This window comes from Palaemon carinicauda, chromosome 15 (assembly GCF_036898095.1).
Source record: "Palaemon carinicauda isolate YSFRI2023 chromosome 15, ASM3689809v2, whole genome shotgun sequence".
NCBI lineage: Eukaryota > Metazoa > Arthropoda > Malacostraca > Decapoda > Palaemonidae > Palaemon > Palaemon carinicauda.
In genome coordinates this window covers 51703085-51719809 of record NC_090739.1, presented here as the reverse complement: position 1 = coordinate 51719809, position 16725 = coordinate 51703085, and positions in this window count along the sequence as shown.

The following is a 16725-nucleotide window of genomic DNA, read 5'->3' as shown; positions in this document are numbered from 1 at the left end:
TATATATATATATATAAATATATATGAAATCTGAGTAATAAAAATAATTAACTATATATTAAATCTATGTAATTTAAAATGAATTAGTAAAAAATCTTAGGTAAAAATTTAGATTCTATCAATAATACATGAATTCCTTAAAAAGGTTAAAATTCTAGAAACAGAAAAATTACTTGATTCAGTTAAAATGTCAGATAAAGTTTTCTGACCAAAACATATCTCTCTCTCTCTCGCTGAAAAACTTTACAAAACGAAAATATATGTTTAATAGATAAAAAAGTATCACACTCACTGCACATTGGAACTGTACCATGAGGTGTACTCATTAAAAATTCATGGGTCAATCTCGAATGCCCAATTCGTAATCTGGTTAAAATTACTGGGGTTCTTTTGTTCTTTTGTGTCGAGGAATCCCAAGGAGCAACCTTCTGTTTAATTTGCCTTAATTTATTATTTTCTGGCACATTATTCCAAATATTCTGCCATTTTTCCAATATGAAATGCGTTAATAATGTAATCAAATCTCCAACTGGGAGGTCAATGTTTAGTTGTGGTAATTTAATGGCTTCTTTAGCAGCAGCATCCGCCTTTTCATTACCAACAACTCCAACATGAGCCGGTATCCAACATAACTTGACACTTACACACTGAGAGGATAATTTATTTATAAGGTCTTTAATTCTTAGGATCAAGTGGTTCCTATGAGTATAGTTTTTAAGGGCCACTATGGCACTTCGAGAATCTGAATAGATGACAAATTTAAAATTCTTCCTGTCTTCAATGGTTTTAATCATATTGACTGCTTGTAAAATGGCATATAACTCTGATGTAAATACTGATGATTCTTTTGGCAACGATAATTGTTGTTTTCTATCTAAAGATACTGCAGCACATCCAGTACCCATTGGGGATTTAGAACCATCAGTATATATTGCATAGTGAGGACCTTTTCTCTGAATATGTTCTATGGTAATTTGCTTGTGGTGACTCAGAGTACAAGTGAATTTTTTTGATAGATAAAACAGATGAGAACAGATTCTTATCCTTGTCATAATCCAAGGTGGGGGAAATAAAGATGGTTGGATAAGATTCACTTTAACGTTTGTTGATTGTAACAGTCTGTTTGCCCTAATGGGGAATGGTGGTTCATAGTTGTTTATAAATATGTCTCTCTCATTAAAAAGCTTTTTTGTTGGAGAATGAGAATTAGTGGATAAAATTATCAATGCACTCTGCATTGTTACAGAATCCCGATGCAAAGACAATGGGGCTTCTCCAATTTCACATAAAACTGAGAGATTTGGGTATGATCTAAATGCTCCGCTACAAATTCTCAGGCCTCGAGTGTGTATTGGATCTAATGATTTCAAAGTTGCTTCTGATCCTGAACCATAAATTGGGCTACCATAATCAATTCTTGATAATACTAATGCTTTATACATCATTAGTAAAGTTGATCTCCTTGCACCCCAGGTTGTGCGAGATAATTTCCTCATTAAATTAAGAGCACCGTTACATTTGGATTTGATATATGATGCATGTGCTTTCCAATTCAAATGGGTGTCGAAAATTAGTCCCAAAAACTTTACCTTATCTTGAAATTGGATTTGTACGTTGCCCAATGTTAGATTGATATCTTGGTTAGCTTCCATCTACTATTCTTATAAAACATTATGGCTTGAGTTTTTTCTGCCGAAAGTCTAAAACCAACAGATGCGGTCCACGCTAGTATTTTTTTAGTGGCACTATTTAGAATCCTTTGTAAATGACGCAGGCTATTGGAGGAATAGTAAATTGCAAAGTCATCTACATATAGACTACTTTGCACTCCTTGTGGCATTTGATTAACAATGTCGTTAATTGCCAATGCAAAAAGAGTCCCGCTTAAAACACTGACTTGCGGTACACCACTGTCAAGATTAAAAGATTCGGAGTAAATGTTATCAATACGAGTTTGAAACGTTCTTCCACCAATAAAATTTCTAATAAAAATAGGAAGGTGTCCTCGAAAACCATTCTGATGTAAGGATTTTAGTATCGAGTGTCTCCACGTTGTATCATATGCCTTTTGAATATCAAAGAATATGGCTATTGTGATCTGTTTTCGTTCAAAGCCTCTACGTAAATAATTTTCTAAGTGTGAAAGTGAATCCAAAGAAGATCGTTCTGATTGTGAGCCAAATTGAGAAGTTGATAGAATATTATTGCGACATGAACACCAATTTACTCGATAATTTACCATTTTTTCCAGTAATTTACATATGCAACTGGTTAATGAAATTGGTCTGTAATTGTTTGGATTACTTGGATCTTTCCTTGCCTTTACTATTGGTATTACTATTGCATGTTTCCATGCCTTTGGAAATAGGTGTTTGGTCCAAAGATGATTGTAAAAATCCAATAGATATGCTTTAGCTAAAGGGGCTAGATTTCTAATCATATCGAAATTTATTTTATCTTTACCTGGGGCTGTTGACCTACAATTAGATAAGGCAAATTCTAACTCCTCTTCAGTAAATCTTTTATTGTAATAGATATCCTCCATAGTATCAAAGTTCAATGGTTTTGCTTCTTCTCTTCTTTTAATGGCTCGAAAGTGGGCATCTAAATTATCAATACTGCTTATATTTTCAATATTATGGCCGATAATATTAGAGATTGTCTGAGTATCATGTATTAACGAGCCGTTATACATTAATGCGTGTCTCGCTGATTTGCTGTAAGAGCCATTAATCTTCCTAAACTTCTGTGGTTATTGACTGTGTTAGGTTCGGATCCAGAGGTTGGGAGTTCTAGTAATTTTTTGATATCCATTTCAATTGCATCTGGTATAAATTCTATATTATTTGTTTTTTTGGGTTTGGGTGGTGTTGTATCTTCAATTACTCTTTTCTTGCTCAAGCATTTTGGTTTATGGGGCTCGATATCAACCAACTCTATTTCTCTTATGTTTTCTATAGCCTTGCTGTCACTGTCTGTGGCAAGTGTGTTGAAACGGTTTTGCAGTGGAATACAGTCTTCTTGCTTTAAGGGACCATTTTGGCCTACTTTGTTATTTGGTTTTTTGTTTATTCTACTGCTATTATTGTTTTCCAGAATAGCTGGAACTGGATGAGAGTTCTGGGGTTTGCTGGAATTATTGGAAATCTTGTCGGGCCTTGAGGGATTTGTTGATGAAGGTGAAATCTCAGGATATTTAGATCCAGCAGTAACTGTGGGGTAAGTATTCCTTGAATTATTATTTGACTTTATGGGATTGGACAAAACTCTGGCATATGTTGGATTAGAACCATTAAGTTTTTTCCTTGCTGCACCAAAAGTTATATGCTCATTATTGGCAGTCTCAATTATTGATTGCTCCAGTTTGTACTGAAGACACAGTTTAGAATTGGGAGAGTGAGCTCCCTCACAATGGAAACAAAACTTTTCATGAGTAAAATCTGCGGAGGTATCATGGAATTCGTTGGGATCATGAAATTCGGAACAAATATAACATCTTTTCTTATTAGTACACTTTACATTAATGTGGCCATACTCGTAACACTTATAACATTGCATTGGTCGTGGGTGGAATTTCTTGACCGGAATGTTTAAGTGTCGGATCTTGATGTAATCTGGTTGGTAATGTGATGAAAAGATTAAACAAATTGCATTATTATTCCCTTTTAGTTTCTTAGGTTTAAGAATGGTAGCTGGGCATCTTTTCAATATATCTTCATTAGAAAAATAACTTAGATCCCTACTATAAATAATTCCTCTTGCATGGTTGTAAGAGTGGTGAGGAGAGACTCTCTGAATTATATCTGACGAGGAAGCTTTAAAATTATTCAATAATACAGCCTGAGATTCGTTACTTGCTTTAACAAGCAGACAACGGCCATAGCGTGTTAAATTTCCCTGTGGAATACAGCCTACCTTTTTTTAAATACATTCGTACCCCTTTATCAGATTATTACAGCCCTCCTTGTATGAAGCAACATACCAGACTGGTTCTGGTACTATTCTGGTATTTTCCAGAACTTCTTCATGCAAGGCAGAGCATTTGGGTATAAAGTCATATTCCGAGTCTAAAACATTTTTGATACTATGCAATTTCACTCGACAAGAAATGTCAGAAACTTTACCATTTCTTATTTCATGAAAAGCATTTGTAGCTTGTAATGTGTTACTAAAAGTGACATAAGCCTCAAATTCTTGTTTATCTTTGGAGAGCTGCAGTTTCATTCTTGTTATATCTCGAAACTTTTTCAGAACATCAAATAATTCTTCATAATTCCCATTGCGAGTAATTCCCTCACAATATAGGACCCTTAAATATTCATTTAAACTGCCAGAGTTTTTATTTCTCTGGCATCTGGGGGAAGTTGGAATGAAAGGTTCCAGAGTAATAACACTGGATGAATGTGAGTCCATCGAGTGAACTATTTTTCTGGAAGAGTCAACCAGAGAGGAAGCGGATTGGTCGTCAACGGGTTTCGGTGGGGTCGCCATAATGACGAGAAGATTCATTTCATCTGGATATTCCCCCCACCCACCAAGGAGCCACAATTAGAGGACGGGTTCATCCCTACAATTAGGGCCGCCCAAGGGGCAATATCCAGAGATACACCCCGCCCTCAGCACTTGAGGCGTCATGACGGCCGTCAACGTCAGACCCAGCACTGAGGGAAAGGTTTGACATAAAACTTTCCCCTCACTCGGTCACGTCAGGTACTTGAGTTCTTTTGAGATGGCATGCCGTCCATCCCACCTGCGTCAAATCCAAAAAGGCAGCCAAACCATAATCAAACATAAGCCAAAGTCAATAACAAGTTCATGTCCAAGAGTTGGAGAAAAAAGGAAAAAACAAAAGGAAAAGAGAAAGTGCTGACTAATTTAGTTGGGTCAACAGCTTGGCACCAAGGACCAGTGTGGAAGCAATTCCCACCAAACATCGGAACCCAGCTGCTAATCCCTAAGCCCCCCATCCTCATCAAGGCTTCAGCATCTGGGGGGGGGGGGCAATATCCAGAGATACACCCCGCCCTCAGCACTTGAGGCGTCATGATGATCGTCAACATCAGACTCAGCACTGAGGGAAAGGTTTGATATAAAACTTTCCCCTCGCTCGGGCACACCGGGTACTCGAGTTCTTTTGAGATGGCATGCCGTCCATCCCACCAGCGCCAAATCCAAAGAGGCAGCCAAACCATAATGAAACACAACCCAAAGTCATCAACAAGTTCATGCCCAAGAGTTGGAGAGGGGAGAAAAAAAAATAAACAAAAGGAAAAGAGAAAGTGTTGACTAATTTAGTTGGATCAACAGCTTGGCACCAAGGACCAGTGGGAAAGCAATTCCCACTGAACATCGGAGCCCAGCTGCTGATCCCTAAGCCCCTCATCCTCATCAAGGCTTCAGCGTATGGGGGCCCTGGAAGTCGTGTGTTGAAATTTGCACTGATGGAGCTCCATCTATGGTGGGTTCCATTAAGGGTCTTGCATCATTTATAAAGCAAAGGAATCCCAACATGATAACAACACACTGTTTCTTGAAAGGGAAGTCTTGATGGCAAAGCCATTGGTTGCTGTACTGAAAGAAGTTTTTGAACAAGTAGTTGAATGGTAAATTTCATTAAGACTAGACCAGTAAAGGCTCATATATTTAAAAAACTTTGTGAAAACATGGTTTCACAACACACTCGCTTACTATTGCAAATAGAAGGTAGAAGGTTGTCTGCTGTGTACTTGAACTTCACCAAGAACTATTGGCCTTTTTAGACAAAGAATATATAAGTAAATTTTGTGAACTTTTGGATTGTGAATTTTGGATGTCAAAATTAGAATATCTGACTGATATGTTTCAACACATGGATAGCCTGACTTTGTTTATGCAAAATGGAAATGGAATCTTTTCTCTTCTACCGACAAAACTAAAGCAACCCAGAAAAAATAGCTATTTGGAAAAGAAAAGGAACTTTAGGTGGTTTGGAAATGTTTCTTTTGGTAAGAAATGACCAATAAAATAATTTATTTCCTTTGATAGTGGATCATTTACTGCCCATAACATTTTGCATATTTTATTCACTCTCTCACGTACATCTGCTTCCACTTCACCATTTGCAGTAACAACACCAACAAAGTACTTAAAACTCATCTACTTCCTGAAGTAACTCCATTCAGCTCCACATTCATCCAAGCACCACCCTCCCTTCTCATGCATCTCATAACCTTACTCTTATCCACATAAACTGTCAACTTCCATCTCTCACAGACCCTCCCAAACTCTGTCAATAACTGACACATCTTCTCTTCCAAGTCTGCAATCAATACCGTATCATCCGCAAACAACAACAGATTCAAATCCCAATCATGACCATTCTCATCTATCAGTTTGAATCCTTGACCAAGCACTATAGCATTCACCTCTCTCACAACTCCATCCACAAATAAATTGAATAACGATGAAGACATCACACATCCCTGTCTCAGTCCCACTATCCCTGGAAACCACTCACTTACTTCATTTCCTTTCCTACCACACGCTTTATGCCTATGTATAAACTCTTCACTGATTGATTGATTGATTTGAAGTTCTCTGGCATCCTGACATCAAAGGTCATTGATGCGATATCGTTTATTATAAATAAAGATAAAAAGAACATTCAATTAAAACCCGAGAAGTAAATATGTTATAAAAGTTAAATAGCATTAAGAAGACCTGCTTCTGATATAAATCTAGAAATTCCATCAGAAGTTAATAGGACATAAAAGTTAAATAGCATTAAGAAGACCTTCTGATATAAATTTTAAAATGCCACTGACATTGTACGACACATCATGTCCAAGGATCTTGGCAAGGATGAACCTGCCATCTTCACCACAAGCCTCAAACAGATATCTATTCCTTTCAATGCTATACGTGGGGCATTCAGTCAACAAATGCCTCACTGTCATGGGTATCAAACAGTCGTCACAATAGGGTTGGTGTTAGCCCTTAAGAAGAAACTCATGTGTCAACTGAGTGTGACCAATACGAGACGGGGCATCATGTCATACCTCCAAGGAGATATGACAATTGTTACTTTTCTCATTTTATTGCCATCTAGATTATTCCAGTGCTGTTGCCATTTATAAAAAAAACAATTTTTTGATGTTAGGTAGGAAATCATTACACGAAATGGGATACCATCTTGGCCGCAACTCGTATGCAGTATTCTTTGCCAGTGAATCTGCCTTATTCATTCCCAGACACACCTACATATGCTGGAACCCAATAAAATCGAACCCTTATACCTCTCCGTGCAATAATAAAAAGCCATTCTAAAATCTTTAAAACTAGAGGGTACTAGAATTAAAAACTTTTAAAGCTTGAAGAACACTCATTGCATCACTAAAAATGGTAAAATTACGCTCCTTCTTTAACATTATGTTCTCAATAGTGGTTAATAAGCCATACAGTTCGGCAGTAAATATGGAAGCTGTTAGAGGAAGTGCACCTCTACAATTAAAATCATTACTATGTACTCCAAATTCAATGCCAGCATCAGATTTGGAGCCATCAGTATATATAAAATTAAGTCACTCATATTCTTCTTAACTCCAATAAAATATTTACAAAAAGATATCTCTGGTAATTTCCATGCAGGCATTCATGAAACCTTGAATGGAAATACCTCACTTCTAATTATGTCCAGACTATTTTATAATTGTTTCACCTGAAGCCATAAGGTTGAGGAGATTTTGGGTGCAACTCAAAGTAGGTTGAGTGCCTTACAATACTTGCAGTCTGAAAGGCTAAAGAATTAGGGAATCTTTGCAATCTAAACCAATACCGAATAATAGAGGACATTCGGTAAAGGTCTAGAGGCAACTCCCCAGCATCAACAAGGAGACTTGTGATAGGTGAGGCTCTAAACGCTCCTGTGGACAATCTAATACCAACATGATGTATAGAATCTAATATGTTTAACCGGCTTGGGGTGGCTGAGGAGTATATTTCGCATCCATAACTAATTTTGGAAAAAATCAAGGCCTTGTATAATTTTAAAATAGTATTGCGGTCTGCCCCCCATGATTTATGGGACAATACTTTTAAAAGATTCAGATCCTCGAGACATTTAGCTTTTAATGGTTTTAAGTGATAAACCCATGTAAGCCTACAATCAAATATCAACCCTAAAAATTTAGCTTCAGTTGCACATGGGATCTGCTGACCTTTGATGTATATATCCGGGTCTGGATGTACTCCCCGGATACGACAGAAATGGACAATTGTAGTTTTACTAGTCAAGAACTTAAATCCATTCATATCGGCCCACAGGATAATTTTATCAATATAGAGTTGTATTTTTCTCTCAATCAATGCCATTCTAGCTCCAGAAAATGATATAGAGAGATCATCCACAAATAATGTTGCGAGAACACCCCGGGGAAAGACTGAAGATATCTCATTAATTGCTAGTGCAAAAAGGGTTACACTTAGCACACTACCTTGAGGAACTCCCTCTTCCTGGCATTTACTTTCTGATAGTGTTTCCCCATCTCTCACATGGAAAACTCTATGTGAAAGAAATGACTGAATAAGTAGGGGTAGCTCTCCTCTTAATCCAAACTCATGGATTCTTTTAAGTATACTATATCTCTATGTGGTATCGTATGCCTTTCCAAGATCAAAAAAGACTGTCACATGGTGCTGTTTCGAAGCAAAGGCTTCACAAATGGAGGACTCAAGTCGTGTCAGCATATCAGTCATTGAGTGCATTTTCCTGAATCCACATTGAATGGGTGATAAAATACCTTTCTTTTCAAGATACCACATCAGTCTTACATTGACCATCTTCTCCATGATTTTGCATAAACAAAATGTCAATGCAATTGGCCTATAATTTGCTGCTAAAAACTTGTCCTTACCGGGTTTTAAAAAGGCTAAAATAATGGCTAGTTCCCAAACACTTGGATAACTATGATCGTGACATATTCTATTAAAAATGCTTAAAATAAATAACTTTGTATTAAAAGGTACGTGTTTAATCATTGCATATGGAATTCTATTGGGTCCAGGGGCTGTATCGTTACACGTAGCAAGTGTAGAATCAAATTCTCTTTTAATAAAAGGAGAATTGTATGATTCTTCCTTTCTTGTTGAGAAATTTAAAACTTCCTTTTATTCAATGCTCCTATACTGGTGACCAGGAGCTGCTTCACACTTGCATGATACATTTGAAAAATGGTGAGACATGGTATTACTAACTCCGGTTGCTCCAGTCATATACTGACCATTTACCCTTAACACTGGTGGTGGGTTTGGGGGAGGTTCTAAATGCTCCTGTGTTCAATCTAATACCAGCATGATGTATTGAATCTAATATCTTTAACCGGCTTGGGGTGGCTGAGAAGTATACATCACATACATAATGGATTTTGGAAAAAATCAAGGCCTTGTATAATTTTATGATAGTATTGCGGTCTGCCCCCCATGATGTATGGGACAATACTTTTAAAATATTCAGAGCCTCGAGACATTTAGCTTTTAACGCTTTTAAGTGAGAAACCCATGTAAGCCTACAATCAAATATCAAACCTAAAAATTTAGCTTCACTTAAACAGGGTATTCGTTGACTTTTACTGTATATATGCGGGTCTGGATGTACTCCCCAGATACGACAAAAATGTACAATGGTAGTTTTACTTGTTGAGAACTTAAATCCATTCATATCAGCCCACTGGATAATTTCATCAATAGAGAGTTGTATTTTTCTCTCAACCAATGCCATTCTAGCCTCAGCAAATAATATTGAGAGATCATCCACAAATAATGTCGAGAGAACATCCTGGGGAATAACTGAGGATATCCCATTAACTGCTAGTGCAAACAGGGATACACTCAGCACACTCCCTTGAGGAACTACTTATTTCTGACACTTACTGTCTGATAGAGTTTCCCCCACTTTCACTTGAAAAACTCTAGGCGAAAGTAATGACTGAATAAATACCGGTAGTTCTCCTTTGAATCCTAATTCATGAATTGTTTTAAGTATACCCTATCTCCTTGTGGTATAATATGCCTTTTCAAGGTGAAAAAATAACTGTCACAGGGTGCTTTTTGGAAGCAAAGGCTTCACAAATAGAGGACTCAAGTCGTATCAACACATCAGTTGTTGAGTGCATCTTTACTGAATCCACATTGAATCGATGATAAAATACCATTCTTTTCAAGGTACCACATCAACCTTCCATTGACCACCTTCTCCATGATTTTACAAAAACAAGATGTCAATGCAATAGGTAGATAGTTTGCTGCTAAAAACTTGTCCTTACCGGGTTTTAAAAAGGCTAAAATAGTGGCAAGTTCCCAAACACTTGGGTAACTATGATCATGCCATATTCTATTAATAATACATTAAAATGTACATGTTTAAACATTGGATATGGGATTCCATCGGGTCCAGGGGCTTGTATCGTTACAAGTAGCGAGTGCGGAATCAAGTTCTCTTTCAGTAGAAGGAGAATTAAACGATTCTTCCCTTCCTGTTGCAAAATTTAAAATTTTCTTTTTTTCAATGCTCCTGTACTGGTGACAAGGAGCTGCTACACTCTTGCACGATACATTTGAAAATTGGTCAGCCAGGGCATTATTAACAACTTCATTTCCTTCTGTCACATACTGAACGTTTACTTTCAACACTGGTGGTGGGTTTGGGGTAAATTTGCCTGCAATCTTTTTTACTTTCCTCCATACAGAAGATGGTGGTGTTCTACTATTAATGGAGGAAACAAAAGCCACCCAAGATTGGCGTCTAGCTTCTTTCATGGCACGAAGGAACTGTACTCTATACTTTTTGCATGTTATCAAATTTTTATTCGTACGGCGTCTACGCAATCTAGTCAGAGATTTACTGGTGGCTCTGTGCAAGGCTGTTAATTCTGAAGACCACCACAGGACTGGTCGTCTTTGGAATAGTCCTGTGGTTTTGGGAATCAAATTGATTCCTGCTGTATGGAGAGTTCCATTTAGTAGGTCTATGGCATCATCAATACTTTGTAACTGTTTTGCACTCCCTTCGATTTCACTTAGCTCATGAAATTCAAACCAGTCCGCCTTGTCAAGATTCCATCGTGGCAACCTTTGTAAAGGCGGACCCTTGCTGGTGTTTATTATGATTGGTGCATGATCACTAGTATGCCAATCATCTAAAGTCCTCCAATCAAAATTAAGAAAGTAGTTAGAACTTGTAATTGAAAGGTCAATGCATGACAAGGTACCTGTCTGAACATTTAAGTGCGTGGGCTCTCCTGAATTAAAGAGTCCCACATCCTTATTCTCCAGAATTGATGAGATAATATTGCCCCTTGTGTTTGCCAAATCATCACCACATAAAGGATGTCTACCATTCATATCTCCCAGTAAGAGAAATGGTTGAGGGAGTTGTTGAATGACTTCTAATAAATCATCATATATAATATTATCATTTGGAGGTAAATATAGAGAGCATATTGTATATTTTCTCCCTATATCAATTTGTACAACCACTGCCTGCAGGGGTGTACGAATAGACATAGGTATTTGGGGAACATCTCGACAAACGTACATGAAACTTCCGCCATGGCTCCCTGCTTGTTGATTATATGGTGTTCTATAGCTAACATACTCACAAGGACTAGGAGTGTTAGAATCAAGCTTACTTTCCTGTACACATAATATTATGGGGGAATGTTCATGAATTAGGAGCTTAAGTTCTTCATATTTGGCCTTAAACCCTGACAATTCCATTGCACAATGGAGGAGAAAACTATGGATTAGTTCCGGAAGACATCTTGGATAAGGTCTTCCCATTAGGAGTTTTTAATCTAACATTATTACTTGTATGTTTTTTCAGAGATGGTCTTGTTATGTTGGGTTTTACGTTTGTGTTTTTCTTTGTATCCTTCTGATCTATTTGTTGAGGCGGATGGTGGACATCAACTTGAATTTCTGATTTATTCAGTTTATCTTCTGGTTCATTAGAAACATCAACAGACAAAACATCAAATTTATTTGATGTCATAACCTTAATGTTTCTAATGGAGAGGGGAGAGAGAGATGGAGATCTCTCTCTTTCATGATTAATAGATTATTGGATTCTAGGTTTTTGCACCTTTCCCACTACAGGTGCATCAGGTAAGTTGGTCTTATGTGGAACCTCCATCAAATCAGGCAAGGATATGGCCTGTGAGAGGTTTATACTAGTTTTTGTAATGGGGGACGAGGGTTGTACAAATATGGGTAATGCCTTAGTGTTAATACGCCTTGGTAAAGCCTTAGGAGGTAATATGCTTACCTCGTCATTTGACATTTTATCAGATGGTATATTTCTTTTTCTAGAGTTATTGACAGTACTAGGTGGGTTTGATTTTAATGCCTTAGCATAGCTATTTGATCTATTTAATAGTCTTTTGGTATGTCCCACACTTATATGTTCCAAACTAGATTTGTTAAGGGCAGCTTCTTCCAACTTATACCACTCGCAGCTCTTGTCTGTGGATATATGATTCAAGTTGCAATTTAAACCTCTCTGTCCGAGTGCACATTCTTCATGGTAAGATTTGGAGCAAGGACATGGCCTGTGAGAGATTTGTACTAGTTTTTGTAATGGGGGACGAGGGTTGTAGAGATATGGGCAATGCCTTAGTGTTAATACTCCGTGGTAAAGCCTCAGTAGGTAATATGCTTACCTCAGATGTTATATTTCTTTTTCTAGAGTTATTGGCAGTACTAGGTGGGTTCGATTTTAATGCCTTAGCATAGCTATTTTATTTATTTAATAGTCTTTTGGCATGTCCCACACTTATATGTTCCAAACTAGATTTGTTAAGGGCAGCTTCTTACAACTTATACCACTCGCAGCTCATGTCTGTGGATTTATGATTCAAGTTGCAATTTAAACACCTCTCTAAAAGTGCACATTCTCCATGGTAAGATTTGGAGCAAATACCACATATTTTCTCATTTTTGCAAACCTTTGACGGGTGTCCAAATTTAAAACAATTAAAACACTGCAGTGCTTCTGCTTGAATGGTCGTACCTTAATTATTTCGTTCTCAATAGTAATATGGAATGGTACATCAGCATCCTGGAACGTACGGACTATCATTGATGTACCTGGGACTTTGTGAACTTTCCATACATTTAGTGGACACATGGGCAGTATCTCCTACTCTGTAAATTCATACAGATCTCTGTTAATAACTAACCCCTTTCTGTAGCTAAAATTTAGGTGGGGTTTGACATCTAACAGTGCCGGTGGGGGGCGGGGGGTATTTAGCATATCCAGGGGATGAGGAGTCAGTGTTTGAAGGGTCTATAGTTAAGGGTGCGATTTTTTATTTTTTTTTATTTTTGTTGGTTTACCTGCTTGAGAATTTTAAGAAAGTATCATACGTTGGATAGGAAATTTGCATTCTCCACTATCGGCACAATTAGAGTATACTTCCCATATGGTCCACTCCGTACCCTACCTGAAGGATAGCACCAAGACAGATATAGAGGCACAAGTGTAAGCTAAACCCGCCTGTTAGGACTGAGACCAAGGTAATATGGAATCATCCTCCCCATATCTGCAATGATGGGCTTCCGGCCAGAAGCCAAGAGTACCTCCTCAAGGATTGGATCTCCCCGGATTCCGATGACCCAACCCTTGAGAGTAGTTTCCCCAAAAAGGTCCAAACCATCTTTAGGATGGCTGATATCATCCAATACTCTCATATATAGCTTTGAATGAAAATACCTCCCAACCGTGATCCCTTCTCCCATTCATCTAAGCAGGCAGTAAAAACGAATGTGGAAATGTCCACGCCATTTAAGTAAAATAAAAGTAAATAAATAAATAAATAAATGAACAAATGAAATAAATATTATACTGTATTTATATATATATATATATATATATATATATATATATATGCATATATCTACACATATATATATATATATATATATATATATATGCATACATCTACATATATATATATATATATATATATGTATGTATAAATACAAATATATATATATGTACAAATATATATATATATATATATATATATATATATATATATATATATATATATATATATATTTAATATATATATATAATATAAATATATATATATATATATATATATATATATATATATATATATATATATATATATATATAAACGTAATAGGAATAATACTCATAGAGTTAGGATAGCAAGACAAAAGAAAGTTGAAAAAATTAGGAGAAGGTCGAAGTAATACTGAGCAGAAGGAATAGAGGAAAGGGAGAGAAATTTAGATTCGAACTTGGGGAGCAATTTCCCCAAGTTCGAGAGCCCTCTTGCCCGTCACATGGAGATATCATCAACAAATAATTTTGAGAGAATAGCTTTGGGAATGACAGAGGATACCCAATTAATGGCTAGAGTTTCCCCGACTCTCACTTGAAAAAAATCTATGTGAAACAAATGGTTGTATAAACAATGGTAGCTCTCCTTTTAATCCCAATTCATGAATGGTTTTAGGTATACCATATCTCGATGCAGTATCTTATTTCTTTTCAAGGTAAAAAAGACTTACATTGTGCTGTTTGGAAGCAAAGGCTTCATAAATAGAGGACTCAAGTCGTATCAACACATCAGTCATTGAGTGTATTTATCTAAATCAACACTGCATAGGTGATAAAATACACTTGTTTTCTAGGTACCATATCAGTCTTCCATTGACCATATTGTCCATGATCTTACATAAACAAGATGTATACCAATGCAATTGGTTGATAGTTTGCAGCTAAAAACTTATCCTTACCGGGTTTTAAAAAGGCTAAAATAAGGGCTAGTTCCCAAACACCTGGATAACTATGATCATGTCATATTCTGTTAAAAATGCTTAAATACATAACTTGGTGTTAACAGGTACATGTTTAATCATTGCATATGGAATTTCATCGGGTTCAGGGGCTGTAGCATTACACGTAGCTAGTTGGAATGAAATTCTCTTTCAGTAAAAGGAGAATTGTATGACTCATCCTTTCCTGTTAAAAATTTCAATTTTCTTTTCTTCCCTGCTCCTAAACTGGTGACCAGGTGTTTCAGAGTTGCAAGATATATTTGAAAAATGATTAGCCAAGGGATTGCTAACCTCAGTTGCTCCAGTCATACATTATTATGGATTAACGTAATTTTTGATTTTGATTTTTATAAGCCTTGTTTCTACATTTATTTGTTAAGTAAAATTAATATGAATTTAAAGTTTTTTCATTAAAAACCTGTCTAACTTCCTCCATGCTCATGTTAATTTATTAGAGTCTAGTTTAACGCTTTCCGTGTTTTCCAAGTCCTTGGAAGGCAACAAACACCGAAGTTTACCAGGGAGGAACTCTTTCGCTAAAGTGATGAGTAGAGCTACTAAGGCTTCCCGGGTCTACTACAGCTGCTGGCTAAATTGAGCCTTCTTGAGGATTGTGCCACCCACCGCTGACTGCTTTGTACAGGTGCATTTCTGCCACCTGTGGTGTTATCTTGTACCTGCGGGCTCTCTTCTGGAGTCTGTAGAGCCGACGCATTAAAATGTCGGCTTTGGGGAGGACTCTGGAGAGGTGCCCCCGTCAACGCATCCTTGTCATGTCCAGCTGTGGGAGCCTTAGAGCTTGTGGAGATACGTAGGGAGGCAGCTGCCAGGTAGGAAAGATTATTTACCTTGTTTTTGGGGTTGGGACTCCATGTCCCTCCTTTTGATGAGGAATCCTACGGAGCTGTACTCCCTACAGTAGAAGTGTGCCTGTGGAGCCGCTACCTTACTTGGAGCTGTGGGAGTTGTTTATCTCCAGCCTCAAAAAGTGTGAGATGGCTAGATATTTAGTGTTTTTTTTTTGTGTGTTTAATTGTTTTATTTAACTCTCTCTAGTTGAGAGTGTGTTGTTTCCCATAGGGGAATGTTATTGTAATTACTCATTTGGGTGTTTAATTATTAATTGACTCTCTCTCGTTGAGAGTGTGTGGTTTCCCGCTGGGAAATTTTGTTGTTATTGTTTAAGTGATACTTGTTAATTATTAATTGGTTAAAGTGTTCATTTAGTAATTTGTTAATCACTGTTATTTGCTTAATGTTAAGTTGTAAATTGTTAGGTAGTCACAAGGTTGGCTTTTCAGAAAAATTGTTGTTAATAAATATTGTTAAGTTTTCCCAACTGTTTTCGTTACCGCTGGCCAATTTTACCACAGATATTACCTCCATTACTGTTCTCCATATTCAAGCAATAAAAACTTGCACTACGACCCACCAAAGGGCCGTAACAACTGTCAATTCAAATTCAACACTGGTGGTGGTTGATTGATTGACTGATTGATTTAAAGTTTTCATGCATCATGACATCTAAGGTCATTGATGCTGATATCATTTATCTTATATAAAAATCAATAGAATATTCAATTAAAACCATAAAAGTTGAGTGCCATTATAGAAGTTAAATAGTTTTCAGAACACCTGCTTCTTAAATAAATCTAAAAATGACACTTGCATAGAAGGAAACATTATGTCCAAGAATCTTGGCAAGGATGAACCTGCCATCCTCACCTCGAGCCTCAAACAGATATCTATTTCTTAAGTTACTATAATTGGGGCATTCGGTCAAAAAATTCCTCACTGTTAAAGGTACTAAACAGTCGTCACAATATGATTGGTGTGTGCCCTTCAGCAGAAACTCGGAGACGAAAAAGAGTCATCTCCCAT